Source organism: Dendrobates tinctorius, unplaced genomic scaffold, assembly GCF_039654945.1.
Source record: "Dendrobates tinctorius isolate UK_male_01 unplaced genomic scaffold, ASM3965494v1 ptg000028l, whole genome shotgun sequence".
Classification (NCBI taxonomy): domain Eukaryota; kingdom Metazoa; phylum Chordata; class Amphibia; order Anura; family Dendrobatidae; genus Dendrobates; species Dendrobates tinctorius.
In genome coordinates, this window is record NW_027361696.1 from 48,263,446 (window position 1) to 48,275,716 (window position 12,271).

Here is a 12,271-nt window from a genome sequence, read left to right on the forward strand (position 1 = left end):
GTATTGTATATCTGCTGTTCTTATTATGGTCACATCTATACAGTCAGCGGGGGCGTGGCCTGGGCTCTGAGCATGTAGGAGGCAAGAGCTCTAAGCTCCCACAGTGACTCACTAAAGCAACAAAAAAGCGTGCAAAGGGTTAACAAAAAAACCCATACTGGACCCTATTCTATTCCTGAAACTCTGGTGCACATTCTGAGCCTACAACTAGGACCCTGGTCCAAAGGAGACCGAAGATATGAACTTTTAAAAGTTTGGGACAGTAATGGTGTAGGAGAAACAGAGGGACATCACCCTCCCACCATTTGCCTTCCTGGAAGTGACTGGAGTGCTACTGTGGGCTGTATATAAGCCAGGACTGATCTGGAGGCTCATCGTCAGTAATAAGGACAATAAGGACTTTATTTGGAATCCTCCCGGTAAGGCACAACTTGATTCTAACTGCCTGCAATGTTTTTTGCCTGTGGGGTGTAGAGGATAATGGCACTGCTGTGGCGGAGGGATACGGAACTATGTACAATCTCCCCTCTGGATTTCTGACTGAATCCCGCCAAAATCAGGAAGTTTCACGGCCAGGGTGAGGAGAGCGGGGGCAGAGGAGCTGATCTGGACCCTTTCTGGACTGACACACCAAGGATATAAGCAGAGGACACCGGCGTGTACTACTTTCTTGTCACAGAGCAGAGAGGCAGAGGGATACCACTGGACCCATTGAACAGACATCAGAACGGCTAAGAACAGCGTTCCACAGCCACATTGAGGACCGGACAGGGGGCGACAAGCACAGGGGGAGCCTCTGAAGACAGCAGAGGTGAGGCACATCCGAGTTTGGGCCACTAGATCCGGCTGCTGATTAGTGCTCACAACCACAATAGACTTCAATGGGAAGTAGATCCGACCGCTCCCAGCTTCCAGCCTGTCAGCACTGAGCAGACCTGACGTCACAGGCCCTGCAGCGTTCAGTCAGCGGTCTCCCCTGTGACAGGCACAGATACTCCCACGAACTGTACAACACAGCAGAGACTTAACCACAGGGGTACTGGGGAAAGGACACAAGCATCTGGGAGGCACTCTTTATCCCCATATAGCGTCCCTAGGAATTGTTCATTGGCTGCTTTCAGCATATGAGCGGCGCAGGCATACAATATAACAGAGTCTGCAGTTCATGACTGGTGGTCCCGGTGCCTGGTATCCATCTGACCAGTGAATTATAACAGAAGATTACCTTTATTTCAACTGAGGATCAGAGATACAGTGGGCTGCTGATATTGATACTGCAGAATTGTGTGACTTTACTCGCTCTCACTAAGGGTCTCTCAGATAACTCCTTTGGGAAACTTGCTTTTTGACCATTTTTCTTAACTTGTTTGAATAATTTAAAGGGGTCATAGATCTGATGTCTGGGAAGGGTTTGTGGCAAACCAAGATGCAGTCAGGTAGGGGCAGAGCTTCCAATAGCCCACACAGGGTCACGAGGCACAATTTTGGGGCACACTCTAAATCATACAACGATATCTCTAATTTGTTAAGCCCAATAAAATCTAGGTCACCCCTGAAAGGAGACGAGCCAAAAATGCCTTATCTAAAAAAATCTCAGAACCCTGCATCTGTCAAAGTTGCAAAAGGGGGATCAGGTACTAATAGCTCATTGGCCAAAACCCTATCTAAAACACAACCTGAAACGCCTCAAAAAAATAAAAATTTAGTGGGCAACATTAAACCCCCCCTCCAATTGAGACTCTTACGGAGGAAATGGACACTTCCAAATCAAACAAAAGGAAGGGACCAGGCGATCAGGGAAACACTGGGAGTCTCTCATCTGAGGACCCCGACAGTGTCTCAGCTGACTATACTCCAAACACAAGCCCTGAAAGGCAGAAGCCTAGGAGGGATAATGGAGGTCCATTCCCTTCGTTTGAGGTTCCTCCTCTATCCATTAACCTGGGGGAATACAAGGGGTCCAACAAACAAGCCACTGAAGGATTCATGGCGGATCTCTTCCAGTCCTTCAGTGATGCCCTAAAAATAGGGTTTGAGACTCAGGCCAAGGCCCTACAGGAAACTTGCAGAAATCTTAGCCAAAAGGTTGAGAAATATGAGGTAAAGATGGTACAGGCGGAGAGGGATATAGTTTACCTCTCAAAGGAGAATTCACTCCTCAATAAGGAGGGTATTTCCCTTAAAAACAAATTGATGGATCTGGAAGACCGAAGCAGGAGAAATAACTTGAAGATACGAGGTATCCCTGAGTCGGTCTCCCAGGCAGATCTCTCTGATTACACCAAAAATTTGTTTAAAAAATTATCGCCAAAATTGACAGAATTAGAAGTCAATATCGATCGTATACACCGCCTCCCACGTCCCAAAGGGGTCCCACAGGAAAAGCCCGGGGACACTATCCTCAGGGTCCATTTCTTTGAAACCAAGGAGAAGGTTTTAAAATCTTTGTGAGAGAGAGGTTCACCCCCTGAGCCTTATAAGGATCTTAAGATTTTCCAAGACTTTTCCAAAGAGACTATGGATGCAAGAAGCTCCTTCAGAGATCTGACCTCTAAACTTAGGGAACTTAGAGTGTCATATAGATGGGGTTTCCCTACCAAGCTTTTAGTCTGGTATAAAGATAAACACTACCCCATCTATACTCCACACGAGGGTCAGAGGTTTCTTAAATTCCTGATGGATGAGCCATCCTTTAGAGATAGGGATTAGGATTGATCTTTTTCATATGTTTGAATTTATTTGGGGGTCACTATTATTTCCTTTTCCTGAACATGAATATTAGTACCCGTAATTACAGTTTATCGTTGTCACTGTGGGAACTTGCCACTTAATTTTTTTTCTCGTTTTTCCCCCGATCTAAGGTGAGACACCAACTAGTTTGGAGTCCTCCAGGAGAACTCTCAAGTTCTTAATTTTTTTTTTCTGTATTTCATTGTTCTATTTGTTTCCCTTTCTTGTTTTGATATTGCATTCTAACGATGAAAATATTATCGTACAATGTTAGGGGGCTCAACAGTCCGAATAAGAGGTATGCGGTATGGAAGGAGATCAACCAAACCCGGGCCGAATTGGTATGCCTTCAGGAGGTTAAACTGGCTTCCGATCGACACTCGGTCTTCCAGCACAAGAACTTCCCACACATGTACAAGTCACTCTCCACAAAGAAAAATGCTGGGGTCATCACATTGGTAGGTGGCACCGTTCCTTTTCAGCTCATCAAAGAAATACCAGACTCCTTGGGCAGGTTTCATATACTTATATGCTTACTCCATGAAAGGCCATGCACAATAGTGAATGTATACGCACCCAACAAGGGACACATTCGTTTCTTGAACAAGCTTATCAAAAAAATCGACAAAGTTAAAACAGACGAACTCATCTTATTGGGCGACTTTGATATTTTCCCAGATAGCAGCATTGATTCATCCTCTTTAGTTCGCCACAAGGTCCCAGCTTTAAAAAACTGGTTAATTCAAAATGAGCTTTATGATGCTTTCCGCTGCTTGAATACATCGTCACATGAGTATTTCCACTTTTCAGATGTACATAAGACAGCTTCCAGGATAGATCAAGTCCATCTCGGATCATACCCCAGTTCTCATTGACTTCCTTGTGGGTCCTCCCCCTGACAAACCATTCCGCTGGAAGCTTAACTCAGCTTTGCTATATATACCAGAGTACAAACAAGAGATAGAAAACGCTCTCTTAAACTACTTCAAGGAAAACGTACCTGGTGAAGTAAATCAGTTCACGGTCTGGAACGCCCATAAAGCGGTCCTGAGGGGGTGTCTTATGCAAATTCTTTCTAAACATAAGAAGAGAAATAGGGAAAATATTACAAACCTACAGGCCCAAATTAATGATCTAGAGAAAAAACAAACAAACTTAAAAGTTCCTTCCCAGACCGTCCAGGCTGAGATTTTGAGACTTAGACAGAGTTTGAGATCTGAAATCTACCATGAATATGATGCAGTCATCAAAGCATCTAGGTGCAAATCGTATGCGTCTCTTAACAAGCCTACCAGGTTTATGATGAGGAAATTATAAAGAGAAAGAATTAAAAGGAGAATAAATAAGATAGTATCTCCCTCGGGTGACCCCAAAACTCACCCTAGGGACATTGTCAACTCGTTTGCAGAATTCTTTAAAAATCTCTATAACCTGAAAGATGACCCCCAAACACTGGTGGTTAACTCGAATTTTGTAGATTCTTTTCTACAGAGTATCGATCTACCAAGAGTCGATGAGCTGGACTTGAATTATGTCAATAGCCCCTTTACAGAGAGAGAAATTGTTGACGTTATCAAGAAACTGCAGTCCCAAAAATCACCAGGGCTGGATGGCTTCTCTGGAGACTACTATAAATCCTTTTCAAAATTTCTGGCTCCACAGCTGGCTTCCGTCTTTGATCTGGCGTCCTCTCGGGGTTCCTTCCAAAAGGAGATGTTAGAAGCAACAATTATCATGATTCCAAAGGAGGGGGGGGACCCCGAGAGGATACAGAGCTATAGGCCAATATCGCTCATAAATAGCAATATTAAAATCTACTCAAAGATCATTGCAAACTGATTAAAAAACATCCTTCCACGTCTGTTGGCGGATGATCAAATAGGCTTTACAGAGGGCCGCCAGGCCTCAGACGGAACTAGAAGGGTGTTGAATCTGATAAATTTAGCGAACAACCTGAGAACCCAAACTGCTTTTCTGGTGCTGGACGCCGAGAAGACGTTTGATAGGCTAAACTGGCTTTACTTAAAAGCATCTCTCGCTAGATTTGGCTTTGACGAGAAGTTTCTATCAACAGTCTTCGCCTTGTACTCGGGTCCTAGTGCCAGGATTTATGCAAACAATTTCCTCTCTGACCCGTTCAACATTACCAATGGCACGAGACAGGGGTGCCCCCTGTCCCCCCTTCTATTTGTGCTTGCCATAGAGCCCCTAGCCGAAAAAATAGGAATAAACAATGATATTAAAGGCTTTGAACTGCCATCACGAAATTTTAAAATTGGATTATTCGCAGATGATCTATTCCTCACGCTACTGGATCCTGCAAACTCCATTAAAGCCATTTCAGTTGAACTTGAAAAATTCTCTAGAGCATCTTATTTTAAGATAAACCCAAACAAATCAAAATTTATAACTCTAAACATGAAACAATCTGAAATTAACAAAATAAAGACCCAAACCCAGTTCATTTGGGAGGAGAAAGAGATTGTCTATCTAGGGATTAGAATAGCTGGATCAATCCAAGCCACAGTTAGGGCCAATTTAGACAGCATTATAAAGACTATTACAGGCGATCTATCCTTTTTGGCTCAGCTAGAGATTTCCATCTTTGGGAAGATTCTGGCAGTCAAAACTTTTATCCTTCCCAAAATTTTATACATATTTAGGACTTTACCAGTTAGCATTCCGCGCCAAACCATTGATAAAGCTCAAGAGCTCATCCATCTATTTATTTGGAAAGGTAAAAAAGCAAGAATATCTACAGACTTGATGTACAAAAATAAAAAACATGGGGGCGCAGGACTGCCCAACATATACGCTTATTATCAGGCCTCGCTCATTAAACAGAGCTGGCACTGGTTTACTGAAAACATGACGCATCCAGCTTGGTATGGCTTGGAGAGAGATGCTAGTGATAGAGGTTCATTGCAAAAGCTTTTCTTTAACTTCCTTCTGCAAAAGCCCAGTGCAAACTCATCTCATCCTATATTCCGGCCGATAGTCTCAGCCTGGAGGGATCTCATTAAGCCGACTAAAAATATCAAAAAAGCAGAGCAAATCTTAAAGTTGCCTCTTTCTTCATTGGCACTGATGGATGATCTCCCGATACCGGAGGTTTGGGGGAAATCTGGAATTAAAAGGGTGGGGGATGTTTTTAGTGGAGTGGAGTTCCTGAAATTCGGTGAGATCAGGGTTAAATATAATTTACCGTCATCTGAGCTAGTCTTTTACACCATGTTGAAAGACAGAATTTGGAAATTCATAAAAGGGAAGACTTTGAATTATGAAATGCTAACTTCACTGTTGTGCAACCTTAAAAATAAAACCTCTGGAGTCTGCATAATTTGTATAGATCTGTCGTCAAAGACCTAATGAGCCACAAAAACATATACATGAAGAGATGGGAGTCTGATTTTGGTGCTGATATCAGTCTCGAGAACTGGAACGATGCCATCAAAAACACTTACAATTCCAACATATCAATGGGTCTTCATGAGAGTTATTTCAAATTGTTAAATAGGTGGTACTATACCCTGATGAGGTTATCACATTTTAACACAGAGCTATCTTCCTTGTGCTGGAGAGATTGTGGACACCAAGGGAACCTCTACCATATTTTCTGGGGTTGTTCAAAAATCAAAAACCTCTGGCTTCAAGTCACATAGCACATTCACCTCATTGCTAAGGACTTCACAATTACACCCAAAAGAGCACTTCTTTCATTAGACATGGAACAATTTGATGATTCGGTAAGACACATTATTATACACATCCTCTTAGTGACCAAGACCATGTTAGCACAATGGTGGAAGAAAGCAGAGGTTCCCAATTTTTCAGACATACTTGACAAGATAGGCCAACACAGCGATTTAGAACGCAGATTTGCGATTAACAACAATCACATTCACAAATACTCAAAAAAATGGAAGACCTCGAACAACAAATTTCATATCAAATAGACTTAATAAGAGGCACTATATTTTGAAGTTTAAACCTGGGCACTTTAGTACTGGGATGCTGTATCTCCTTCCAAGAATGTTACCCCATAATAAGGATTGTCGATTTTTTTTTCTTTTATGTTGTTATTCGATATATGTTATTCTATGCCTATTTGTGGGTTCTCTAGTTTTTAAATTTTTTTCCCGTACCTGTACAAGGTTGTTTATTCCCCACTCCCTTCCCTCCCTTCCTACCTTCCTTTCCCTACCCTGTTTATTTCTAAAAAAACAATAAAATTATTTGAAAACATCTATACAGTCAGCGTGTGTGTGACACTTCGTAAATACATATACGGAAATTGACAGTTTCACCAACAACGTATACAGCTGTACACCTCTGATACAGTACCGTATATCTGCTTGTTGGACGGTGAAATACATACTGGGTGAGCGTCTGTGACTCACAAAATATATACCGAGATTTCACTTCTTACTGTGAGGTAGCGCTGTCATTCAAGTAGGGGATACTCGCTCAGCAGCCCCAAAATCAGATCCGGCACAGGTTTTCCATACAACATCATAGTCCATGCGGTTTAATTAGCAACATAAACCCACAGAAGCAACATAAACTTCATATAATAGCATAACGTCCATGACAGAGTTCAGCTCTGTCATCCCTGTGGTCACAGGGGTTATATATGCACAAGCTTTCTAGCCTCAGTTATCTCACCCACGTCAGGGTCACTTATGGTTCATTTAGCATCCGGCAGATGTCCATTTCCTCCAGGGAACTCTCAGGCACGTGCAGCCATTAACACAGCGCTCACTTGCTGTCAGAAGGCAGCCTTACCTCTCCCTGCTCCACCGCTGTGTAGTCTGGCCAGTTAAATTCTTCACAGGGACAGCCACTGCAAATTTGGTGTACTGATGGATGATGGTTAAGATGTAGCTATGTCCTGTCCTGGTGGGCTCTACCTTCAGATTACCAATGGCTCCCATTTGTAATGGACGTCAACTTCCAATCGGATGCAGTGGTGCATTATGATCACCTTTCACATTTTTCATAGTCACAGACGTGTGACATTCCTGCCACCATTTTTCAATGTCTCCTCTCCTGGCAATCCAATAGAATCCCCTATGGCCTGTGGCTTCTGTGTTTTGCACACCAAAGTGACCAGACAGATCATGATAGGCAGTGAGGACCATGTGTACAGCTCTTCTGTGATCATAATTTGATGGAGACGAGTAACGGTGATGGTATCGATGCCACTGCGATACAGCAACCCTTTCTTCACTAATTTGCGTTTTAGCTGTATCCACAGTTATTGAGGATCAGCATCGCCTCTGCGAATTCTCCTGGGAGGTTTTTCCGTGAATAGTAATTCCAACACTTCTGAAATCACTCGACTTTACGTCTGTACTTTTATCCATCTAGCTTCCTCTAGCGGAGAGTCTGGACTGGCAGACTGACACTGAAATATAAATGAAGATTTCAAAGTACTTCAACACTGTATACTAGTGTACGTTTCAAATACATTTCCCTTTTTCTCATTTTTATATTTTGGTGTAATCCATACTGAGCCTGTGAGAGTTTGTGTCTTACTCAGGTAAAATATAAGGAGATTTAAAATGACACCAACACTGTATGCAGCAGAACGCTTGTAAAACATTACCCTTTTTCAAGTTTTTATATTCTTGCGTAATCCATACTGCACCTGTGATTGTCTTTGTCTGAAGCCTGAAGTATAGATGGAGATTTACAATTACCCCTAGACTAGAAACACCTGGGATCTGCTGATACAGTACCTTTTTCCAACATTTTGTATTACGGTTAAATCCATACTGACTGATTGATCCACCAAGTAATAGAAGACAGAGATGCCCGTATGAAAGGTTCTTCAGCCCTGAGACCACCTTACAAAGCCCGGCAGGACTCAAAGAAACCCGCTTCTTCCGCATCCGGGGACAATTACTGAAAACGCTACCACTGTTAATGAGATCAAGAATCAGCAATGGAATTCCTAATACCTGCCACCTGAGAAGCCGTCAAATGAGCATTAAGCGTTAAACAAGTCAAAATTAAGTGCCGCAGGACTCGAATCACTGAAGGAGAGGACGCCATCAAGCTGTTAATGGAACACACAACTCACAGGTTGTCACAATTAAAACGGATCCTTCTGTCCCGAAACTCCTCCTTCCATAGGTTCACAGCCACCAGTATAGGCAAAATATCCAACCAATCAATATTCCTAACAAGGCCCAGCTGAGACCACTCCTCAGGCCACGCAGCCACGCACCACAGGCCCCTAAAATATGACCCAAAACACACTCCATCACACGCATCTGTGAACAACTCCAAGTCATCATTTACAACTGCCTCCATGAGCCAAAAACGTCCATTGTATTGCTTCAAAACATAGTCCCACAATTAAAAATCAGCCTTAAGTTCACTGTAAAGCCGAACAAAATGATACATAGCCCGCACTCCCGCCGTAGCACTCGACAACCGTCGAGAAAAGACCCGACCCATTGTAATAATGTGACAAGCTAAAGTCAAATTCACAAGTAGTGACTGCACCTATGTCAACGACAATTTCTTCAACCGTCTTGCCAGAGACACCTCATCCCACAATGCCTTTACCTTATCCTCCGTCAAACAGAAATCACATTTTATCGAATCAATCACGATTCACAAAAACGATAGTACACGTACAAGGCCCCTCTGTTTTACCGGGACCAAGCGGTACTACGAAATGCTCCGCCACCCATTCCACCTCTCTAAGTAACCTCTCCCAACAACCAGAATTAGCCCGACCGATACACAAACAATCATCCAGGTAATGAATCAAGAAATCAAAAGCCGATACTTCACGGACAACCCATTAGAGAAAAGAACTGAATGCCTTAAAAAACGCACAAGACACCGATCAACCCATTGTCAAACACCTATCAACCCAAAAAGCTCCACCCCAGTAACACACCAACAACTTAACACTATCCGGATGAACATGGATCAACATAAATACCGACTCAATATCCGTTTAAGGCAAAAGTGCCCCCTTCCAACATTTAAGGACAAACTTTGCCGCATTCTCAAATGACTTATAAAACAAAGAGCACAGCTCCGGGTCAATTCCATCACTCACCGACCTACCACGAGGGAAAGTCAGATGATGAATAAGCCTGAACTTATGCTGCTGTTTCTTAGGCACTACACCCAGGGGCGAGACTACCAAATCCTCAAACGGAGGATCCCTAAACGGCACAGACATCCTTCACAACTTAACCTCCTTCCCCAACTGTAACAACACCACCTCAGCATATTGGTCAGCTGACCTCAGATTGTTAATCACCCGTGGTATCTGAAAAGGAGGGGCGGGAATTTTAAACACTTCACTGAAAACGAACAACAACAGTTCCTACTTAACCCCATCTGGAAACCAACTTACATAAAGGACCATTGCAGCCAGTTTCAATGGCGTCTACCCCTTTTGAATTAGCACTCTCACTCTGCTTCTCCTTTCGGCTTCCTAAAGTATCTGGAAGCACCATGTGAGGTTCCTTTGCAATGGGATCAAAGGTGCTTGAATTTGCAGCAATGTAGCCCCAAATTTACAGTGGCCATCATTGAATTGCCATCTGAGACCCTGCTTCTGACTGACCAATTGCCCTGACTGACCCCCTTTCCCCTTGTACACTGCTTTGTGCATTTCACGAACCGGCACCCCCAGGAAAGGAATAGCCGAACTTAGTGGCGTCATAACCTTCAACCACAGACGGATGTCTTTCTTTTCCCACTGAATTGCCGGACGAACCACCTTCCTATGCCTAAACTGTTAGTCGTAACGGAGCCAAGCCTGAACCCCCTACACCCTGTAAGCCTCCCCAATCGAATCCAAAAAACAAAAAAAAGGAGAAGAATGTCAGGCGCCTTCTCTCCAAACACACTAACCAAAATATCAAATGCCTGTAGCCAATTAGATAATCTGTGCGGAATCAATCGACATCTCCGTTTTTTCTAATATCATGTCCTCACTATATCTGAAACTGAACCTGTCAAAGACTGAACTCCTGGTGTTTCCTCCCTCTACTAATGTACCTATAAACGACATTGCTATTTCTGTGTGTGGCTCCACTATTACTCCCCAGCAACAGGCCCGTTGTCTTGGGGTCATACTTGATTCCGAGCTTTCCTTTGCCCCCCACATTCGATTTCTGGCTCGCTCTTGTCATCTGCACCTCAAAAACATTTCTAGAATTCGACCTTTTCTTACTTTTGACTCTGCAAAAACTCTTACTGTTTCTCTTATTCATTCTCGTCTCGACTATTGTAACTCTCTTCTAATCAGTCTCCCTCTTACCAAACTCTGCTCTCTCCAATCTGTCTTGAATGCTGCAGCCAGGATCATATTCCTCACCAATCGTTACACCGATGCCTCTACCTTGTGCCAGTCATTACACTGGCTACCCATCCACTCCAGAATTCAGTATAAACTTATTACCCTCACCCACAAAGCCCTCCATGGCTCAGCACCACCCTACATCTCCTCCCTTGTTTCAGTATACCACCCTACCCGCGCCCTCCGTTCTGCTGATGACCTGAGGTTAGTATCCTCAATAGTCAGAACCTCCCACTCCCGTCTCCAAGACTTTACACGTGCCGCGCCAATTCTTTGGAATGCACTTCCCAGGTCAATACGATTAGTCCCCAATCCCCACAATTTTAAGCGTGCCCTGAAAACACATTTATTCCGACTGGCCTATCGCCTCAACACATTAACCTAATCTATCCCTGTGTGGCACAGCCAAAAGTTTTACCATAACCAGATTTCCCGCATCATGTTCCCACATGCTTTATGTATCCATTAGCCCTCTGTGTCTATACTGTCACACACTTAACATTATGGCTGGTCCATACAATCAGGGCAACTGTTACCACCCACCTTTCGTGTCTACCTCTTTCCTCATAGACTGTAAGTTTGCGAGCAGGGCCCTCTTTCCTCTTGGTATTTGTTATAATCTACTGTATGTGATTATTGTTATGCTGTAATGTCTATTGTCTGTACAAATCCCCTCTGAAATGTAAAGTGCTGCGGAATATGTCGGCGCTATAAAAATAAAATTTATTATTATTATTATTCCTCCTCCTCCTCTTGGCTATCATCCTTCTTCCCTTCGTCAAAGTTCAACTTTTCCAAAGGAAGCAGTGACAAAATCGCGACATATTCGTCCTTCTATATCTTTTCCTGCACCTCCTTCTTACGATGAGCGCCCAGTGGGCCCTCAAAGCATACATATACCTCCCCATGCACCCTGTCATCTACATTGATCCGTCATTCCTTTTCCTTCTCAGTCTGAACCGAAACAGACACAGGGTCAACTCGGCCAACTGACACCCCAGTAACCGCCCCCGACAAACTGGTCCCTCACTCCTGCGACACCACCCAAGCAGCTAAATGCACCAGGGGCACTCCAAATCCCTCCATCCGCGCCAACAAATCCCGTATGGAAGTCAACATCTCCCCCAGCCCCCCAATCCATGAAGGAACTTGGTCCACAACTCCCTGACCTAACGCCACAGGCCGGCCCCCCAACCCACTCCTGAC